The sequence below is a fragment of the Aythya marila genome (assembly GCF_965140915.1).
Source record: "Aythya marila genome assembly, chromosome: Z".
Classification (NCBI taxonomy): domain Eukaryota; kingdom Metazoa; phylum Chordata; class Aves; order Anseriformes; family Anatidae; genus Aythya; species Aythya marila.
In genome coordinates this window covers 74,330,317-74,351,163 of record NC_139080.1, presented here as the reverse complement: position 1 = coordinate 74,351,163, position 20,847 = coordinate 74,330,317, and the positions used below count along the sequence as shown (strand labels likewise).

Below are 20,847 nucleotides of genomic sequence, written 5' to 3'. Positions count from 1 at the left end.
GTTTTCAGGTAACTGAGATAAATCAGCTGGCACTTGACAGAGTGGCAGGTGTCTAACATGAAGACTGGGAGTGCACTCTCACCAAATTAAATGCTGCTCTGAAACACATCATGATTAAGCATCATAATTTCTGGACCAGCTGTCCAAGACCACAGAAAAGAGGAACAATGCAGTTTTGGCATTACTTTGAGTACTTAGGAGAAATGCAATCATGCATCACAGAAACGTAGTCTTGATGGAACCACTTCTAAAACACACATTACAATAACAGAAAAAACGAACACGCCCCACACCTCCCCCTGCACACACAATTATATAGTATAGCACATACATATCTGTGATTTAGAGTGACACAATGGTAGCAACAAATTCTGAATCATTGCACATCTCACCTGGACCACAAATACACACAGTGCCTCTGCTAGAATAAGGCTCTGGGACTGGACAGGAAACTGGATTTTCAGAATTTGGGTTTGTCTCCCATGTCAGATCATATCAGTTTTTCTGCACTGTAGTTGTTTTTCAGCTTAGGTTTTCTGCATTCCTATCACAGCATCCTTTGGTACCACTGCTTGTCTGCAGACATCAAGTTTCTGGCTTAGACGACTTAGAAGATACTAGTTTAGTGTGAACTTGAACCTATTTGGCTCAAAGAAGGCTACCCTCCCTGGCCACCTCTAGCTAATACAAGCCTAACTTGCAGTTACAAAGAGGACAATTTTAAGTACTAATTGACCCCAGATGGCTAGGACCAATAAGCCTGTCAAGGAAAATAGAACAACAACAGTCAAACAACATTTAGAAAGGCAAGAAAATTAGAAAATGATCTGAGAGAGGGGCTCCACTTCCAGATGTCGCTCCAGAGACATTCCTCATTTCATATGGCACCCTAAGCCTTGCCATCCAAGAGCCATCATCTGGCATCACTCACCTCCAGCAGCCTCCTTTGCCAGACAACTGCTGCTTGTAAGCTTGAGCTTGTTCGACACAGAATGACCCTGCCACGGCAGCCTTACAAGGCATAAAGACAAGGAAGTGTGGTCCAGGGAAGGGCTGTAACCATGACTCAGCCTAGCTGCTGCCTCATTTCTCCACTTGTTAGAGTGATGGCGATAATATAGCCCACCTCTATGCTGCTCCCTGCATCCTGCAGGGGTTTTGCACTCAAAAGGATGACCCACAACTTTACTCAGTGCTCTTGCACCAAGAGGTCTGGATTTGTATTAGCACACTCAATACTTCTTCATTGCTCATTTTAGCTTATGAAGTCTGTGATTGCTCCATTTCATACAGATGGGAGGTTTGGTAGTAATATGACTCTTCCAACCTTTTGTCTTTTAGTTTAAGAAAATCTTTTTTTTGGGGGGAGTTTTTTTTTTTTTTAATCTTTTAAAAAAATCTTTTTTTTTTTTTTTTTTTTTAATAAAGAATAGAAAAAGGGGGGAGATTTTACAACACAAACATGACTTTTCAGTTACCTACTATGGAGGTGTTTCTCTCCTTTTCAGTAACCTCACCATGTTAATAGAACAACAACTACAGATACACTGTCTAGCACATAAAGTACAAATGAAAGGCAGAAAATTAGTTTCAATTTCATGCTGCTAAGAAAGGAGAAGAGAACTTACTATTCTTTCTTCCTTTAATATAGTGACTGCGAGGAACTATTGCAAAAATGTTGGCTTTCTTTTGCACATTGCATACATTGCCCCTTCCTAACATAAAGATATTACCTCTTTTGAGTCCTTATGTTACTTCAGGGAAAGACTTCATTGCATACAACGTTCAGACCTTGAACAGTAGGTGTACACATTTGTTTACATAAATACAATTCACTTGCTTAAAATTATTCAGAAAAAAAAGTATGTTTCACAACAACTCTTCAAATTTATCTTGACATACACTTCAAAGAAATAACAACTAAAAAAAATATCTGAAAAACCACAGGATATACCAATATGATTTCATAACTGAGCGGAGGTACCAGCAACCGTGAAATGATGGTCTCAGCAGACTGGCACAGGGCAATTCATACCACAGAAATGCAGATAAGGAGTTCTTGGTCTCCGTGAAATTCTTTTAGCATGCTCCAAAGTCTGCTGTCAGCACTGACTTCACCAAAGCACTGAGTCTCTGCAAACCTTTGCATACTGCACTGCATTTTTTTTACACATTCACTACTTCTCAACTGGCAGAAAAAAAGGAGGAAAAGCTGTGTGCCAGCTCCCTGTCCTGTCACCTCAGGACTTTCCTCCTCCTTTTCACATGGCACGCCTCGTGTGGCATGTCAGGAAAAGTCTGTCTGCTTCTGTGTCAGGGACCAGACTGCTGAATCCCGCAGTGAGTTCAGCGCACGGTGTGCCACGACAAACACCTTTGCAGAGTGATCTGCGTAAGAGACGTGAAGCTCCACTGAATGACCTGTCAAAGCATTCTGACAAGCTAAATTAATTCCAGTGGTTATGATCTCTGTGATGCGTATTTCCTCCCACTTCCACCCTCTCTGTTTTAGGATGCATTTTGCCTGTAATTGAAGATAGCCTTCTGTGCCCTGAGCTAGCTTGCTCACTAATTAAAAACACTGCAGTACATTAATAGCTATGATTCAGTATTAGGTACAAGAAGCAGAAGATAAAAACAAAAAAGGAAGTAATTTTCCTGGTAGATGGTGTGGCACATTGCTGTGTTCTTACCTTAAATCCTTCTGAACAACTGCAACAAGCTTGCTGTTTTTTTTTTTTTTTTTTTTTTCTTACTCAAAGAGTCTCTTTCCTTGCAAAAACCCCTTCAAGTATCTTATGTATCAGAAGAGGGACCTCCCCTTCTCTTCCTTCAAAAGATCTGTCACCATCTTGGAAGCTAGTGTGAAATTAACCGTACCTTTCAAACCTCTCTGATGCTGTGTGCATTCAAATACACGTTTTGCTCCACAGTTTCTGCAGCATAGTTGACACCAGCCTGGCTCTCCCCAGCAAGCAGGATAAAGACTGTCTTTGCATCCACTATCCTTTACTATAGCAGTAAGTGGCAGGATAAAGTAACAGCACCAGTTAAGCTGGTTTAGTAGCAGTGAATCTGAAATTACACTGCTGGAGTCAGGAATGATTTTGTCAATAAAAGTACGGAAGGCAACTATCTGTTTCTGATGTCATGTGCACTGACGGCATCATAACAATGTCTATGTATATGGTTATACGAGGAAAAGTTTGCAACTATTAAGCATGTCTTTAGACCTGATGCCATCAAATAGCATGAGTTACACCTGTTGTTACAGCCCATGCAATGCCAGCCTCCATGGTCACGGTGGAGAACACACCTCCTCACAAAGCCCACTCCATTTGCAGTGTTGGCACTATGGTCACCTGCTTGGAGACAGCCTATGCCAGGAAGGTCAGACATTTCTGAGCCTAACTTCACAGTCTAGAAACATGAATTTAATGAAATTTGCTAGTATATAGATAAGTTCAGGCACAATGATGAGAAATCCCTACCTTACAGAAACTGCAAAAAATGAAGAGTAAAACATACACGATTGTCTCTTTTCCACTAGCAAGAGTTCATAGCACAAAAGTTACATCCAGCCCAAAGCGCAAGGCCAATTTTTTTCAGTTTGAGTGGAAAGACCTATCACAGACTAAAGATGCCACGAAACCAAGCTACCTGTTCAGTCCTGCAGAAAAAAATAATAATCAAGACACTCACAGAAAACATAGTAAAGTTTTCTGCACTGTTGTTATGTTATCACATCAGATGGGAGCCAAAAATTGTGTTTTAGACATAGACTACAAGATGCTTATATAAATAACAACCCATCCCCAGAATGCAGCACACACATTGCCCAGACTGCAACTGGAAATTAATCCATACCCAGGGACACTTTTCCATCAAATCCCTGGCTCTGTGGAGAAATTAATTAGTCATTTCTTTTCACTAATCAATGGTTAATTCACTTTGGCATTAAAGGCCAGTTATTTGTAGACACAGTTTAAGAGATGAAACACTCTCTTTTGCAGGCTGAGTGAGTTAATCCAGTAACATCAATTTCCATCCAGGTAATTTCTGCTCTCAGGATATCTGTACCAGTGATGTAATGCACTGGTTACGCACAAACATTTCCACAGCAATTATTAAAAGAAAAGAAGGATGCATTTCTAACCTGATACAACAAATTAACAACAGGCAACAAATTAAGCGGCTAAATAAAAGGCTGAAAAGGGAGGAAAGGAGTGAGAAAGGGAGTAAGGGAGGAAGATACACGAATAATGCAGTATTTTACATGCTTCACAGTCATCAACAAATGACTAGTTAGTAGTACCCAACCTGGCAGCTGCAGTGGAGCGTTGATCTGGTTGGCCCCAAAACCACAGTTGGGTGGCACTAACCCCTCCCTCCTGCAGTCTCCGTTTGGCTATATGGCAGGGCGATGAGGTTTCGCAATAATATCCATGGAGCTGGTGGCCGCCTCCCAAGGCACAGAGCTGTAGAAGCACTACCAGAGCTCCAGCGTGCACAGGACGTCCAGTGAGAGCTTGTGACAGAGCCAGCAGCAGGGCAGGCTAACACGGCCTTCTGCAGAAGCACGGAGGGACAGCAGGAGACTCCGGCAAGACCTCTGGGCAGCACGTGCCTGCTACCTGCTGCCTCACCACTGGCATGCTCTGGCCCGCTGAGGAGCAGCAGCACCCCAAGGTCAGGTCACGAGAGTGGAGATCCCCTGCTCCAGCTGCTCAGAAACATCCTGCTTTTATCCCGTGCACATCATCTGCTTTCTGGCTCATCTCAGGCTGTTACGATCTGAGCACTTGTGACATCGGCAGCAAGAAAAGCAGAAGGACAAAAACTTTCACAAGCCCAGACCTAACCCAGCCCCTGAACATGTCAAAGCAGATACTGTTTACACTGCTGCTGCTCCGTCTTCAGGACGAAAAAGTCCTGAACAATTGTCTTGGAAGAGATTCAGCGTTACAAAATACCCACAGTATCAGGGATTTTATTATTGCTGTGGTCCAACATTACCAATACATCTGTTTCTGTGTTTGCATGATGTCGGCTTTGATTGCATGATGCATACTTTTTGCATAATACATGCATGACCACATCTTAGCCACCAGCAGCATCAACAGCATGATGCTTGTTTACCAGTACGCCACCCCACAGATTGCTTGACCGAGAACAGCATCTCTGTCTGGAGCATTTAGCTTCCACGTAAACCAAAATAACAATAAAAAACTCCTTGGGAAATTTAATGTCAACTTGCCCATCCATCTGAAAAGCATCTACCAAAAAATTTCAGCTAACTTAGAGAGCTAACTTAGTAAGTCCAAATAAAAATGCAGAAATCCAAGAGGGTATCACTAAAACATAAAGAGGAACTCACCTTTTCTACTCTGTCTTTTGCTTTCAGCCAATTCACACCTGTACACCTCCAAGGTTTTTAATAAGGTGCTCCAGGGGACTTTGCAGCTTCCTGCAGCTAGAAAAGGCTGATGTTTTCCATTGCCTCAGTCTTTCATGTTCAGGAGCACAATACAAATCTTAGCCTTCCTTAGACAGGGAAGAAAGGTGAGGTTTTCAGCAGTAATCCAAGGCTAAAAAGAAAATTATTTCAGCACATGATAAAATTTGCACTCACATTGGGTAGGAGCCTTCCACAACACAATGATCAACAGAGAACCTCAAAACGATGTCATCTGCACTGGCAGCTCAGCCTGTGCTTCGAAAAAATGACATCAGCCATACTTCTCTGAATAGGGGCTCTGTAGCTAATCAGGAAGAGATCATTGTTCTGGCCTCAAGAATTAGTAATTCTTGAGTACTGCAAGACTGCTGCTAAATCTTTCCGTGACAGACTGCAGCCAGCAAAGAGCTCAGCAGGGAATGCAGAAACGTGTCAGGTGGAGCCTCCTCGCCAAGCAGCCTTATGAACTCTGCAGAGAGTGGAACTGCACCTACCTCAACAGTGCACCATTATGGAGGAAATCCATCACGTTACTCCTTTACCACACACTTTGCTTATTTACAACAGTAAGAGAGTAGTGCTATGCAGAGTCACTCCCTCCAAGAAACCATCTGCTTACATTACATTGGGCAGGAGAAAAACCTGCCCAGTCATCCCAGCAGGGCAACAGCAGAGCCTCTACCCATCCAAAAAAAAAAAATAGTGGAAGATCAATTTGAATATATATAAAAGAAAAAATCTCTATCCACAAACTTGCAGTGCAAAAATTTTAGTAGACCATACACTATCCTGAAGCATTCAGCTTGCAGGGAAATCATTTCCATAAGCCAGCCTGGCTTGCCTTTCACCATGCCTCATTGCCCTTTTGAAGATGACAAAAGCAGGCTGACCACAGCTATGCACTGGGTTTCACCAAAGGGCAGACAGCTCAAACATCTGCAATTAACCTGTGCATTTGTGCCTTTCTCCTTTAGCTACTGTAATGCTGATCCCCAGAAACATCCTATAGATGTCCTTCTGTGGCCACCACAAAGTCTCTTTAGTAAGAGGAATATTCCTAAGATTGCAAGCTACTCCTTTTTCTTGGAATTGTTTCAGTCTTTGTTTGTTTTGTTTTGTCTTCTTGTTTTTTGTTGTTGTCTGTTCGTTTATCCTGGCAAACCAAGAGCCTGATCCTGTGCCCATGAAATTCTCATGTGTTTTGTGGATGACCCTAATGACAGGCAAGGAAGGCAGGAGGACTCCCACTTCCCCAAGCATCTGCTACAGGTCCATCCCTGCTGAAGTCAGAGAGCCCTGACCCCCCTTGCTCTGCTACACATACCTACACAACTTCCTCTTGCTGGTTACTCACGGCAAAAGGTATTTGAGGAGATGGCTGGGAGACGTCACTACAGTGTTGGTGGAAGCAGAACGGGTGCTTATTTAGCCAATTGTGACATTTGTTTTCAGATTAATTGAAATGCCCAAGAACATCCTGAAGGGAAAAAAAAAACGCATCTTCCCTCCTCTGTGTCAGTGGTAGCAAGAGGGTCACTTAAAAGGTCTTTTCTAAGGCACATAAGCATCCTATCATGAAGGCAAGAAACTAAACATTGCTGTATCTGATTTAAAAAAAAAAAAAAAGTAAAAAAAAAAAGAAAAAAATTAAAAAAAAAAAGAAAAAAAAAGAGTGTTTCTAGTTTTCTGTGTCCAAAACAATTAACTCCTTTGCCTCAGGATATTTTAGGGGACGTGCATCTTTACTATTTTGACTTCTAAAATTAAAAAGCAAATGCTATGTTTTACTAATAAGTAGATAACACATTTTGAATAACACATTTTGAAAGAACAAATCCACAGTATTTGGTTTTGTAACGTGAAATCATAAATGCACTCTCCCTAAATCTTGTCAGTTATGGTACAGAGTGAATTCCACCTAGCTGGAGGCTAATCCACAAGGCATGCAGCAGCACTCCAAGTTTCTCTTCATACTGCTCAGATGAGCTTCAAAGAACTCAGGAGGCACTCGTCGTATCTTAACATTTTTGCTAAAAGTGCCACCACCATGCTGTCCATAACCTTCTCTTCCCCCACTGAACACAAGACACCTTTTCTCACTCTGCTACATATTGAGCTCTCTAGAATCTTATCTGCCATCAGACAAAACTTCTGTTTGGTTTGTTTAGGTGTCCCTCTTAAAAGTCTTTTGTGTACTTCCCAGACCAAGGTCAGTTTGCACTATTTAATTTCCATTCCCTCACTTGCTCAGCTTTTTTTTTTTCCTGCTTATTTTTATGCTATTTCTGTTCTACAAACATCTGTTGGACAGCATATTCTTGTAATTTCTCCATAATTATACTTCATCTTTTCTTGAAGCTTCCTACTTCTCTGAAAAGCTTCTTCTGAGCTCTGTCTGAAAGATCTAAGAAATTCTGCGTGGCTTCCTCAGTTTTCTCATTTTCCTGAATTTCCACCTTTTACACCAACATGTCAACCTCTGATAGGCTGCCTTCCCATCACCAGTCAGAACATCTAGACTTATTTCAGTCATTACCTATCAGCAGTATAGCTTCTCCTAACAACCTTCATTAATTCTTGCACATTAAAGACTGCTTAGAGATGCTTTTTACTTTGCCACTCAGCAAAGCTGCAGAGCCTCCTCCTGCTCTCAGCTGAGGGGGTGAGTGGGCATCTACCACCACAGGGATGCTGGCTGGCATGTATGTGTTTCTTCAGTTATATTAGGAGCTTCTTCACCAAAATGATCAGTTTGGCATAAGATAAAATGAACAAGCAAACAGAAAAAGCAACAAACGAACTAAAAAAAAAATTTAATTTAATTCTTTAAAGTATCTGTACTAACCACAGCATCAGCTGCAATAAACAATTGTAGGCAGCAGCTGCTCTATTGTTCATTTTCTCTTTCCTTTTTTTTTTTTTTTTCTTTGAATCAGTGAATGTTGGAATAATAAGATATCCCTGAAAGTGAACTTCTGATTTCCTTCTTTCAAGTACAGACAATGTAGACTAGGAAAACGCCAGAGTAATAACTCATGCCATCAATGAATTTCAACATCATTCCATTACTCTAAAATAAACTTTATAAAAGAATCACCAGAAAAGAAGAGAAAAATATGCGTAGACACTGACTGCTGGAAAGTAACACCAATGTGCTCAGGCTTATGTAAACAAGTAACTTCAATGTGGATGGTCTCTCAGAGCACAACCACAAGGAAACTGCCGTCATATGACAATGTTTTCATAATCTGCACTTTCATCATAATGACTTCTGAAGTACCGAATGCTTCTAAAATAAGCTATTTCAAAACAATTTCTGAAACTCTTTCAAAATGGTTTATTCCTACAGGCAGACTTGAAATTTGAAGAGTTTAACCAACGGGGAGAAAAGTTCAAAGTCACCATGGATAGCTCATCCTTTAGGATGCATCATTAACTGTCACCAGCATCACTGGGGTGGGGGCATGCAAAAAGGAAATGCAGTGCATACTTTTGTCCTCCTCCATTATAAACAATGACAAAACCCAAGCAAGGAGATGCTCATTGAAGCCATTCTGAATGCCAGGATTGAAAGCAGCAGCTTTCACAACACAGAGCCAAGAGGGGAGGCATGGCCTCTCACAGGTAGTGGAGAGAATTTAACTAAGAGTTAACTAAGAGAACTCTCCTCATTACTTTTCTTAGTAATCAATAAGACAACAGTAGGCTAAATCCTCGTATCAAGGTATAAATCACCATTTAAAATACGAAGATGCGTCCTCAGCAGGAAAAGCAGCAAGAAATGTTCTTCATAATAACTTACAGAGTTCTACTATGTCTTTCAAAAAATAAAAAGCAAAGTAATACAATTCAACACTTCCATGGATCAGCAACATAGACTCCATCTGCTAACCCTACCTGACATGATCCACTTCTTGTTTAAAACATAAAGAAGTAGTAGTAGTCTGGCATTCTTCTGAAACGAGTTTGTATTTAGACGTTCAGGCATTATCCTTTTCACTGGATAAAAAACATCTGGATGATAACAGAATGTCACAATTCTCTAAACAGCTCTGAGGGGGACCGAAGTTAAAGCAAATACACCCCCTCCACACACACACACAAAACACATGTTCATTCTTCAGACAAAATGAACCACCACGAAATACAATAATCTGGAAATGCTGAAGCCAAGGAAGTCCGCAATTAAGCATGCCAAACCCCAAACCTCAAATTACAAAACGTACCATCTTAATATAGATCTGCATGGACCCTGACCAATGGTGTGCAAACAGGAGTTTAATTAAGTTTATCTGAAGCAGAAATATGCCCCCCAACCCCCACAGAAAACTACACGAAAGACTGCAAGGCATCAGCTTAATGTGGTTCAGGCCAGCACCAACGCAGTAACTGTTTATCAATCTCTCAGAACAAACTAGAATTAACACTCAAGCTGATTCAGAAATATTTCTGTAACATCTGCATCAGTTCAATTGGCCGTTATCCTGGTAATTTCTGCTGCACTGCATTTTGCATAGCTAAGCCAAACGAAGTCTGAAAGAACTTAGAATTGACAACGAGAAAGAATTATCTTAATGGCAGGGTTTAAATTCCCTGTTCTCACGTCATTGCTTTTTCCCAAGGCCACAAACAAACTTATCTGATGGACAGCAGTGACCCAGAAATAAGATCTTACCTTTGATCTCACCACAATGGAGGGACAATGAACCCAGTAGCTCAAGACAACAAAAATCCTAATGTTGACAAATGAAAGGTAATTACTTCTTGCCCACCATGCAAGTGTGCTCACAACAATACACGTGGAGTTTGTGAGCCCATGATGTAAAACTGGGGTTGGATGCTAATTTCTGGGTGGGGATCAAAAGGACTTCTTTTAACCCCCTGGTCCACACTATATGCGTCTCCATCTACACTGCCCTGCCTCTACCAGCTGCAGCTTTTGAGGAACAACATTTAGGGATGATCAGGAAGCCATATACCCCCACAACATCCTGGGAGCAGCACCTCCAGAGGTATTCACTAGAGAGCTGCAGCAAAGTATGGGGTTTTGGCCTCAGGTAGCTCATTCTGATCATTCCACAAATTCAAGATTTATAAATACAAATCAGTTCTGAAACATGCCCCGAAACGATGGAGAAAACACCAAAATTTCATCACATTCCCCTCCAACCCTTCCCCTCTCAATTATCAGGTTAGGTTTGATACAGCTCAGGCTGCTGCATATCTGAATACGCAGGTAAACACAGGGGATTAGCACGCAGCTTGACTAATTCCCTTTAAGAGTTGGCTTGGATTAACTCTGAGTTGTGTTTAGCAGACGGGGCTTTCAGGGCATACAAGAGGTCACGTGAATTAAGTAGGTTGTTGTAAATTCACACCATACTTCAATGATTACTCAGCTTCTCTGACTAGGTCCTCTGCATATGTACCGTCCAGCAGGAACGACATATTTCAGGCAGTGTGTCTGGGAGATACCAGGAATTCAGGAGGAAAAAAAAAAAAAAAAAGCCAGAAGGCAGAATGCAATTGATGTGAAAACAAAAAAAAAAAAAAAAAATAAGTATTTTCAACATTTATACAATGAGGGAAAAGTTTGTGTCCGAGCACTAGCCAGTCTCTCTCTTACTTCTTGTCAGATGCACTGCTTTGCACAAGTTTTAAAGAGCAAAGAAAGGGAAAAAGTAGTTTGATTAAAAAAATGCAACTGTAGAAAAATTGATTATTATATATTAAAAAAAAAGAGAAAAAAAAAAAGAAAAAAACATTAAACAAACAAACAAACAAACAAAAATAGAATTAAGTAGTTTGCCTCAAATGTTCTCCTTGGACCTTACTTTACCACAGGCACAAACACCTGAGCGCACACACACACACATACTCCAAAGCCTTGTTATGACAGATAGCAGAAGCACTACTGAGGAACCATTACAACTCTTTTTGTGGTCGTACACCTGAACAAAGGAGTCGAAGGGATTCGGGCCACATGAGGGGAGCATGCTGCTGTCCACCCCTCCACCAGACTTCTTGGGCATTCCAGAGGGGCACCCAGCTCATCCCCGAGAGCAAAGCTGAAGGACCGAGCCCACTGATGACGATCCATCTCTCCCAGGGCTCAGCAGCATCCTCGAGGTTGGCCAAACTTTTGCAAACATGCACACAGCGCTCTAGCTGAATCAACACCGTTTTGGAGAAACCCAGTGCTTGTTGCTCGGCCAGCCCCTGTGGATGATGCTGCACTGCTGGGACCCACTGCTGGGTCCCGCAGTAGCTCTGCCTCCAAGGATGCTCCACTCACCCCAGCAGACAACCAGCCACGCCTGTTGGGATGCATTAGGCAGTGTAACTCACCAAATCCTCAAAGTTTCCTGGTATAACTATACTGGCACCCCCCTCTAGTGGAGACGCAGCTCACACCAGTGAGAGTCCCTTCTGCACAGTTGCGGAGGGGGAATACAGATCAAACCTCAAGCAGAAATGACAGAGGGGGATACGGGGCAGGGATTGCTTCTGGCAGAGCTGTGGGAGCCAGAGGCACAGCAGCATCATGCCGGGGCCCGCTGCTGACTGAGACACATGGCCTGCCTTGGCAGATCCGAGGGAGGATGGTATTTTCTCTCCCTCCCTTCCCACATGCCTGCCGATGCTAAAGTGCAGATGCTGTGGTGCCAAAAAGCAACTGCTTTCCCAAAATGATCATGCTGAGAGCCCCTTTGTGCAGTCCTTGTGGAGCACTCAGAAAAAAATAAATAGATAGAAGTTAACCAAGTCTCTCGATCTGAAGTTTGTCACAAAAATCTGGACAACGTAGTTTCTGCTCATAAGGAACTACATGAAGGAGACACTGAGGATGCAAACTGCAGAGCCACAGCAGAAATGTTTGTCGAGGCGTCTTAGTTTTAAGGCATTTCTGTGTGTTCAACAATCACGTGGTTCCCTCCTGTCATCAGGTTGTCATCAGCTTGCACAGCTCTCCCTGCATGTTTTTCTCTAGGCTGAGCCTCTTAGGATGCTTTTGCTTGTGAAGCTTAAGCAAGGAACAGAAACACACTGCATTTGTTGGAGAATCAGGCAACGAGCTGTGCTATTCCTATCAGCTGTTTGCAAAAATGCAAAGTTTCTACGGACCTGTTTTAAGCCTATTCACTAATTACCTGAATTGCTTTGATCACAGCAATATCCTGCAGTTTCAGTCACCTTGCAGTCTCAGTTGCATGGGGCATGTGAAATTGGATGCTGCAACGGCTGTAAATAAGGAACTTGAGGACAGCAAACATTGATTTGGAAAAGCCATCTCCAGTTTGCATACTTGCTGTAAGGGGATACACTCTGTTCTCAGGTGCAGTTTTTATGAGTTCCATCCAAAGAGGAGCAAAATGAACTTGACCTGTAGCTAGCCACATAGGGACAGCTCTCAAATCACAGATACTGTGCTCAGTGCAGGTGCTGCAGCCTTTTGGGAGGGACTGCAAGCAAAAACAGAGACCACTGAGCCCCATAGACAGTTATGGATGTGTCCTTTAAGTACAACATATCACATTTACAATGGTATTCCTTGAATACTGTATACTTCTCCAAACATCGACTATCATTTAGTTACCATGCTGCAACATCTGAGCAAAATGATAAGCAAATCCAGCTTCCTGGACAAGGCACAGGAAGCACAGACTGTGTTGGAGTACTGGCCTTGTGTCTACAAGAGGGGGAATTTTTCAAACCATATTATAACACCATCCTGAACTCGACACATGGACAGAAATAGCTGAATGTCCCAAGAATCACTTACTGAAAGCTAAGACTTCCCTTCTTGACTGAATCTAAATGATGTTGATGGTACACACGTCTTTAAATGTGACTCCCAGTAGGTCCCAGGTGTCACTGTGGCACAGAGGACAAGGTGCTCCTGTACCCGGGTCTGGTTCCTCCTGACAAGATGGGAATGCCCGGGGTATTCTCGATGTGACCCAGAGAACTTTCAAGATATCGTCTTGTACCAGTAATTTGCCAAAAACCCATCAGCCTGACTTGTCAGCAGAGCTGTGTACACATTTGCAAAGATACCTTCTTCCAAGTGCAATATTCACGTACCATGAGGTATTAGTATGGAATTTACTGTGCAATGCTTTCCTTTGGGACTTACAGGCTTATTGTCTTCTGTCTGAACCTCTTCTGGTTTGTTGTACACTCCTCTGGCAATTTCCTGAATGATTTTGTGCTTCAACAATTAGTTTTATATGTTTAAAGCTATGAGGCAACTGCAGATATGTACTAAAATGTTTAATCCTAAAGCATAACCTGGGGCAATGTAGTCAAATTGTCCCTCTACATCCTACATTACAGCTTCATTACCACATCAAAGCAACGCCTTTTCACTGCAGCTCACCTCACCACTGTACATACCTTGTAAAGCTACAGACCCAGTCTCTCCAGGGAATTGCTGGAAACATACCTGTCACGGTATGCATGGGAACAGTAGCTACACAAACAGGCATCTCGTGCACACAATTTCCTTCTACTAGCTGTAATGTTGATGAAAGCACTCACTGCAGCTGCATTCACTCTCTCCTGCAACCACCAGCAGCAGCCCAGAGGCTTCAGGACACCATCTTGTAGGTCCAACCCCCAGGCTGAAAACAGATTGCACTACTCACCACTGAACATTCAGTGAAATCCATTGGCTATGGATCCTTTACCAATACCGCATTACAACAGACAAATGACACTCAGCACACTTGTAAGGTATTACAAGTAGATATTACTCCTGAGAGGTTAGCAGTCCTTCTCCTTTCCTGCAAATGCCAGTCCAAAGCGTAACCAACCATGTAAAAAATGGATGTGACCTGTACAGCACTTCCTTGACTGCTCAGATACCTGTAAGTTTTTGCTGGAGTTCATGTTAAGCTCAGCAGCCCTAAATAATCACTCACCTTCAAAGGAAGGCACAAGTTTCACTACTTTTTATTTATTTATTTATTTATTTTAAACAAAGCTGCAGCTAGCTTCTTCATGACAAAGAAAAAGAGGGAAAAAAGAGGATACTGCCCTAGTTGTACATACATTTTTCCATCCAGGCTGAAAAAAATCATCCCCAAATGGCTAAATAACTTCTAAGAAAAGTCTCTGCAAACTGCTCCCATAAATAATGTGCTGGCACCATTTCGTATTTGACACACACTCCCTAAAAAGAGGGGGAGGAGGGAGGGAGAGGGGCTTACAATGAAAAACAGTATGCATTTCCTTTGCCAGACTTTTACCACTCTAAAAATCTCCAGCATTTTGTACAGAAAGATTTTGCCTTTGATGTCAATCCAACGCTTTTTTGTTTGCTCCTGCAAGCAGTACAGTATGCAATACATTTTCTAACTGGCAAAGAAACAGTGCACTGTCTAGAGAGTGCCTGTGAAATTCACCCTACTCAGAGGGTCACTGCAGCATGTAAATTCCTGAGGAAAAGGTGAAATGGTGTGCAGGCTTCACACTGGTGTATTGCACAGAGGTGAACTTCATCATATGCAGACACCCAGCTCATCATCACTTTTTTCCAACAGTTTAGAAAAATGAATTCTGGAGAGGTTTGCCTGTTATTCACAGAAGCAGATGCAGAAAGACAATATTAGACTCGCATACTTGGCACCTTTGTATTCTTAAATAGAAGGTGAAAGCACCTCCAAATGTTATCTGGGGTATGCCACGCAGAAGCCAAAGAAAATAAGCAGTTCCAACGCCTCTCGAGTTAAAGTAACTTTAAACAAAAATAATCCAGTCGGCACAAAAATGCAGCGCAGTTCTCACAAGTGGTACCTGTGGCGAAAACACCACATGTGATGTGATGAACAATGTTCGTTTTATGAATAAATTCTTCTGTACCCTGGGGTAAAGGCGCCGGCACTCTCCCGTTTATGTGAGCTCACGTAATTGCCGACGTTATCTGGGTCAAGAAGGAGCTCGATCCAGTCGGACATGAAGGCAGGACTCAGAAAAATGTGTTTAACAAACCACTCCAGGCTGTGCCTGTCAGGAAAAGCTGAAGACTTTGCACTGCTCCAAGCATGGCTATTGTTCCCCCACACAGAAATGCAGAGCCTGAACCACCTCAAAAGGTCTGTTTCAAGGGCTTGTTGGAGAAATGCAATGATCATGGAGTGGGGCCGTGTGGGATGAGTCCATGTGTTTTCTACCTGAACTGACACTAAATGGGCTCTTTTCCTTACCAGCACTAAACATTGAACAAACGAATACTATTTCAAGAATCAGAGGCACCAGATATTAAAAATGAAGAAACAATTTAATCCTAGAGTGCAACCTTTCAGCCAAGGAATGACCGAGGTTTTGCAAACCAGGTATGCTTCTCATCTGCTTGGGAAGAGTGACAGGACGTCAAAAAACAGCATTGGGTGAAAGCAATAAGGTCTTGATATACATTGACAGACCATTCTCAGAATTCTCCTCTAGCTTATTGAAAATCAAAATAAGGCAGCAGACTTGCTTCAGATGTTCAATTTCCTTCAGAACAGCAGTGAAAGAGCAGGAATGTAGCTACGACTTGCTTTAGATCAATTGAGCTTGGAAGACAAATGAAGAAAACCAAAATTCAAGTCCCCTGAAATCTAAACAGAAGAGCATCTCTTCTTCCCTGGACAGAGCTTTCCTCTGCCCTGGGAATAATTTCATAGTTCTGTCAGAGTGACACATTAGCCTTGGGTCAGATCCAAAGCCGTTCAATCTTGACACAGATTCATCATTGACATCAATGGGTCATTAATGAAGTTTACTATGAAAAAGCAGACAAAAAGAGAAATGTTTAAGTTCAGTCCAAAAGGGGCACCACTGAGACATGTCACCTTTCTGCAGTATCACCTGGAAAAGCAAAATTACGCATGTATAATCACTACCATTTCAAGCCATCACCACCATGAGTCACTCATGATTAGGTTTTTCTGGAGAGCAGTGGGCAGTGTTCTCACCTCATATTATCATTAAACTGTAAGAACCCAAATGGGTACCTCACCTGAAGGGGAAGCAAACTTAAAGGAAAGGAGATTAAAAAAAAGAGTGCAAATATTTTTTTTTCATCTGTTACAGCTGCCTTTTGATAACTCCCGCAATTTTGTTTTGTCTTTTTTCAACCGCTCTGTTAACTTTTTGAAGTCAGTCTGTTCATTTCCTTTTCTTTTTCTACTAGTAAAATGCCAAAAAAAAAAAAAAAAAAAGGAAAAATGAATATAACCCACTGTGAAGGAAGACTCAGTGAAATAACAGATTACATACAAATAACTAAATCACAAATAACTAAAGATGCTGCATGGATCAAATATTGTTTGTTCTATCCTCCTTCCAGTAAAACAGCTTCTTTTTGCTAGCACTGTTTGTAGTTAGAAGTCATTCATCTAGATGGATATAAACTAACTGTAAGTGTCCCTTAAATTGCACACACCTTTTATTTATCTATTTATTTATTTATTTATTTATTTTCTGTGGGGGAGGGAGATCTCCCATGAATATATCAAATTTCAAATTGTTTTTGGAAATGATAAGGAAAACAGTCTGACAGTACCCCCTGTTCCCACTCCCCAGTTCTGGGTGTCCTTGGACCATCACCAATACCGTGAAAAGCAATTACAAAGAGTTCCTCATCCAGCAACAGAACTACCTCAGGATTTTGGCAGAGCCTGCTTTCACCTGCGGCCATACAATAAAGCAGCCATCCACACAGCAATGACACTGTGCTAGTGTTCAGTGAGTGTTGGCAGGTCACCACCTAGAGGTGCTCAAAGCCAGCTCTTCAGATACCCGACGGAGGCTGCTTACCTCTAGGAGCCAACAATCAAAGCTGCTGTATACCCAAAGGTAGGATGGTGGTGGTCCCCCTGTGACAAAAGATAGTTGGCAGGAATTCTCACCATTCAGTTTAAACCCTTGAATGCTGGACAAGGCAAGGTCAGAATGGAGAGGCTACAGAGAAACCATTAATTATTCATTCAAGCATTATTAATGGCCTGTCATAGAGATGTAAAAGCTAACCCTATATAACTTCTACCTAAGCTTCAGCTACAGGGCAAAACGCTTCCTTCAACACCCCTGGGCTCCCCACATAGTTTCACTGTGACTCTTACCAGGGGACCAACTTAAAGACTATTTTTTACTTCATCCCATTTCTTTGTAGTGAAGAAATTGTATTTTAGGTAAGAACACATTCTTCCAGAGCTACTGTTGAAAGCCATGTGGCCTTAAGTGTCCTTGCTCACAGCGACAGGATGGCCTGTTACTCACACGCTAGGTTCACATATTAAAGCTGGGTACACAGTCTAGTTTCGCACTGCACACGTGTTTTGTCTCAAAAGCTGTTTAATCATTCCATCCTCAATATTTGTTTTGAAGAGAGGGAAAGAAAGCAGACACCAGTCAGTATTTTTCCCACTCCATCCAGCACAATTACAGATAACTTCCCAGAACAAGGTTTACTGCGGCAGCCAAGGGTCTAACCAGTGCAACCTGCAATAGGGAGTGATAAGAGCAGCACCACGCCGAGCACAGAACAGCTTCCCAGTATTCCTAAATAACATTTCCTCAGTTATTTGCAGCTGAAACTAATTTGCAGACAGAACAACCACAGTGTATGTACAATTGCATAGGATGGGACAATGTCAAACTATTCTGGAGAAGGGCAACACCTGATTTTTAGTAGTTAATAATTAATAAAAGCAACAACAAAAGAGAGGTGTATCAAAAATTTTTTTCTAAGTCTGAGCGTGTATCATTTAAGGAGAAACGCACAACATGCCTAGAGCCAGTATTGGCAAGCTGCAGGAGAGAAGTTCAGTTACGCCTATGCAGACAGTACTGCTTCAGCCCATGGCTGGAATTGCCAGAACATATTGTTTTAATACTACACTATACCCATCCTAACACAGGAGTAACGAGGCTGCATGGCACGCAGTCCTGGCTGCCAAATTGAAACATGAGTCTCAGACCTGAGGGTGACTCATTTCAGACCAAATGGTACGGCGCACCAAACTGGACCTAGCATGCAAGAGCCTTTCTTTGAAAAGATACAGGAGCAAAAGTTTGTTAGAGCCAGCGGCTGCAGCCACCCCACTTCCCTGACCCTTTGGGAGTGCAGGATGCCTATAGAGGCTCTTGCAAGTTAGTTTGCCTCGGATCTTCCAAAACAAACAAACAAACAAACAAACAAAAAAAAAACAAGGAGAAAGTGGGGATTAGAGCAGCTTCTAATTTATTCATGGACACTCAGCTGCAAGAGAAATCAGAGAGGTGTGAGCTTGTTTCAACGAGAGCTTCACGAGACAAAAAATGTTTACATATTCCAACATTTTTTTTTTTTCTGCTAAAGAGCTGTACAGAAGACTTTTCATGCACTTTCACAGGAAGAAGGTTTTTCAGGTTTTCCCACTGCGGAGCTATCTGAAAAGAACATGCAGAAAAGAGCGAGAGGAACAAAGCTGGTCCCTCTGGTTCCACCTCCCTCTTCTCACTTTAGTTTGCTAACGGCTTTTGTCCTAAAGCTTCCCTCCCGCTCTCCACCCTCCCAGCCTTTCTCCTCTACTCCCTACCCTTGTGCTTGTCATTCATCCCCTGCCCATCCCGCACCTTTGCCAGCACCACGGACACAGGAGTGCAGCTTCTGCCTGACTTCAGCGGGCTCATCGTCCGAAGTGAAGAAGTCAGGAGAGAAAGGTGGCAACCATTTTTTTTTTTTTTTTTTTTTTTTTTTTTTTAACGCTGGGACTCTTTCCACTGCCTCAACTTGGTATAACTAAACCCAAAGCGGCTTCACGGGAAAAAAAAAAAAAAAAAAAAAAAAAAAAAAAAAAAAAGAATAAAATAAAATAAGAAGAAAATGTGGACAGGCTCTAAGTCATCGAACAATAGCAGCACTGTTAGCGACCCTTAATCAAACAAGTGTCCATTCCTTACTCCAGGCCAACCTCGCAGGCGCTAGCCCGGCAGAAGCAGCGGTCCGACCCAGTACGGACAGCCCTTGAAGCCCACTCCCCACTGGCGCACCTCCTCCTCCTCCTCCTCCTCGCACCGCACCGGGCATCACCGCACACCCACGGGACTTCAAAACCACTTTCAGAAACCGGGAACCCGGCAGGGAAAAGGGGCAACAGCGGGCTCGGAGACCCGGGGGAGAGGCGAGCCGGGCATCCCTCCAGGGTCCGGGGGGCGCTTACCTGCGGGGGCTGCGCGGGGCTCCGCGGGCGCGGATGGAGGGAGCGCGGCTCCGCCGCCGCCGCCGGCGCGCAGGGAGGGAGGAGGAGGAGGAGGAGGAGGAGGCGAGGAGGAGGAGGAGGAGGAGAGGAGGAGGAGGAGGGACGGGGAGGGACGGGACGGGCTCCCTCCTCCCCCGCTCCGCCCGCCTCGCCGGGCGGGGGCCAGGTGCGCCCCCGCAGCCCCCCGCCGGTCCCCGCACGGTGCCGGGGGAGGAGAGGACCGACTGCAATCTTTTTTTTTTTTTTTTTTTTTTTTTTTTTTTTTTTTTTTTTTTTTTTTTTTTTCGGGGAAAAAGCAACTTTGAAGCGGTACGCAGCTGGAGCGACAGAGTTGCTGCCTCTGCGAAAGCGCCCGGACCTCCGGGAGATGTCGGCGGCAGGAGTTTGCAGGGATCGGTCCGTAGGTTCACCAAACGCCAGCAGCTGGGAGGGGGCAGGGTTGCACAGCGGGTGCTTTGTCCAGGCTTAGAGGAGTTATTTCATTATAGAAAAACAGGTTCAAATGACTTTTTTTTTTTTTCTTTTTTTTTTTTTTTTTTTCGCCGCGAGTTTTGTTGTCCGGCGACATCCGATTTAGTTGGATTGCAGTAGCATCTAGAGGCCGCTTCTGCATGTGCACGCATCTGGTGCAAAGTTTCAGTGCCTAGTGGCTGACATGGCTAGGTGTTTCTACATGCTTGTAGAGAGATTTTTGGAGAGATTACTTACAGCTAAACACGGCGGCAGTGCCTGCAGCAGTACAAAAGCCTATAATGAAAGAAAAGACCAAGCCCATTTAAAGCACTCTTTTCTTCTGTTTCTCAAGGAACCAGAAACCAGCAGAGGTAGCTATCCTGAAGGCAGATCTTTGTTTGTGCATCATCAACACAGTGATGACACTGGCCTCAGCAGTCACTGACAGGTATTGGGTGTCAGCATGACCAGATTTCTTGTTGTCATGGCTGGCTGGGAGCTCTTTCCCTTTAGGAAAGAGTTGAATGCATTTTTGTGCATCAACAATGGGTATGTCTGTGTATGCGTGTGTGTTTCACGAAGACAGATGTTTACGCCCCACAAAATCCTGGACTTTATTCTGTGCTCAGCACTGTGCTTTAGCACAGAGATTGGTATTCAACATGCTCAAAGGACTTGTAAAGTATTCAGCAAGCCATTGACTTG

At 43.0% G+C, this 20,847-nt stretch overlaps 1 protein-coding gene across 1 annotated transcript in view; it reads right to left on the bottom strand.

The window, feature by feature from the left end:
* The window catches only part of LPAR1 (lysophosphatidic acid receptor 1), a 67,452-nt gene extending 47,682 nt beyond the window's left edge, over window positions 1–19,770 (bottom strand). The window contains exon 1 of the mRNA XM_082783377.1: window positions 19,651–19,770. The gene's annotated coding sequence lies outside the window, so the exon portion shown is untranslated. The remainder of the gene's footprint in view (window positions 1–19,650) is intronic.
* Between the last annotated feature and the right edge of the window lie 1,077 nt (window positions 19,771–20,847).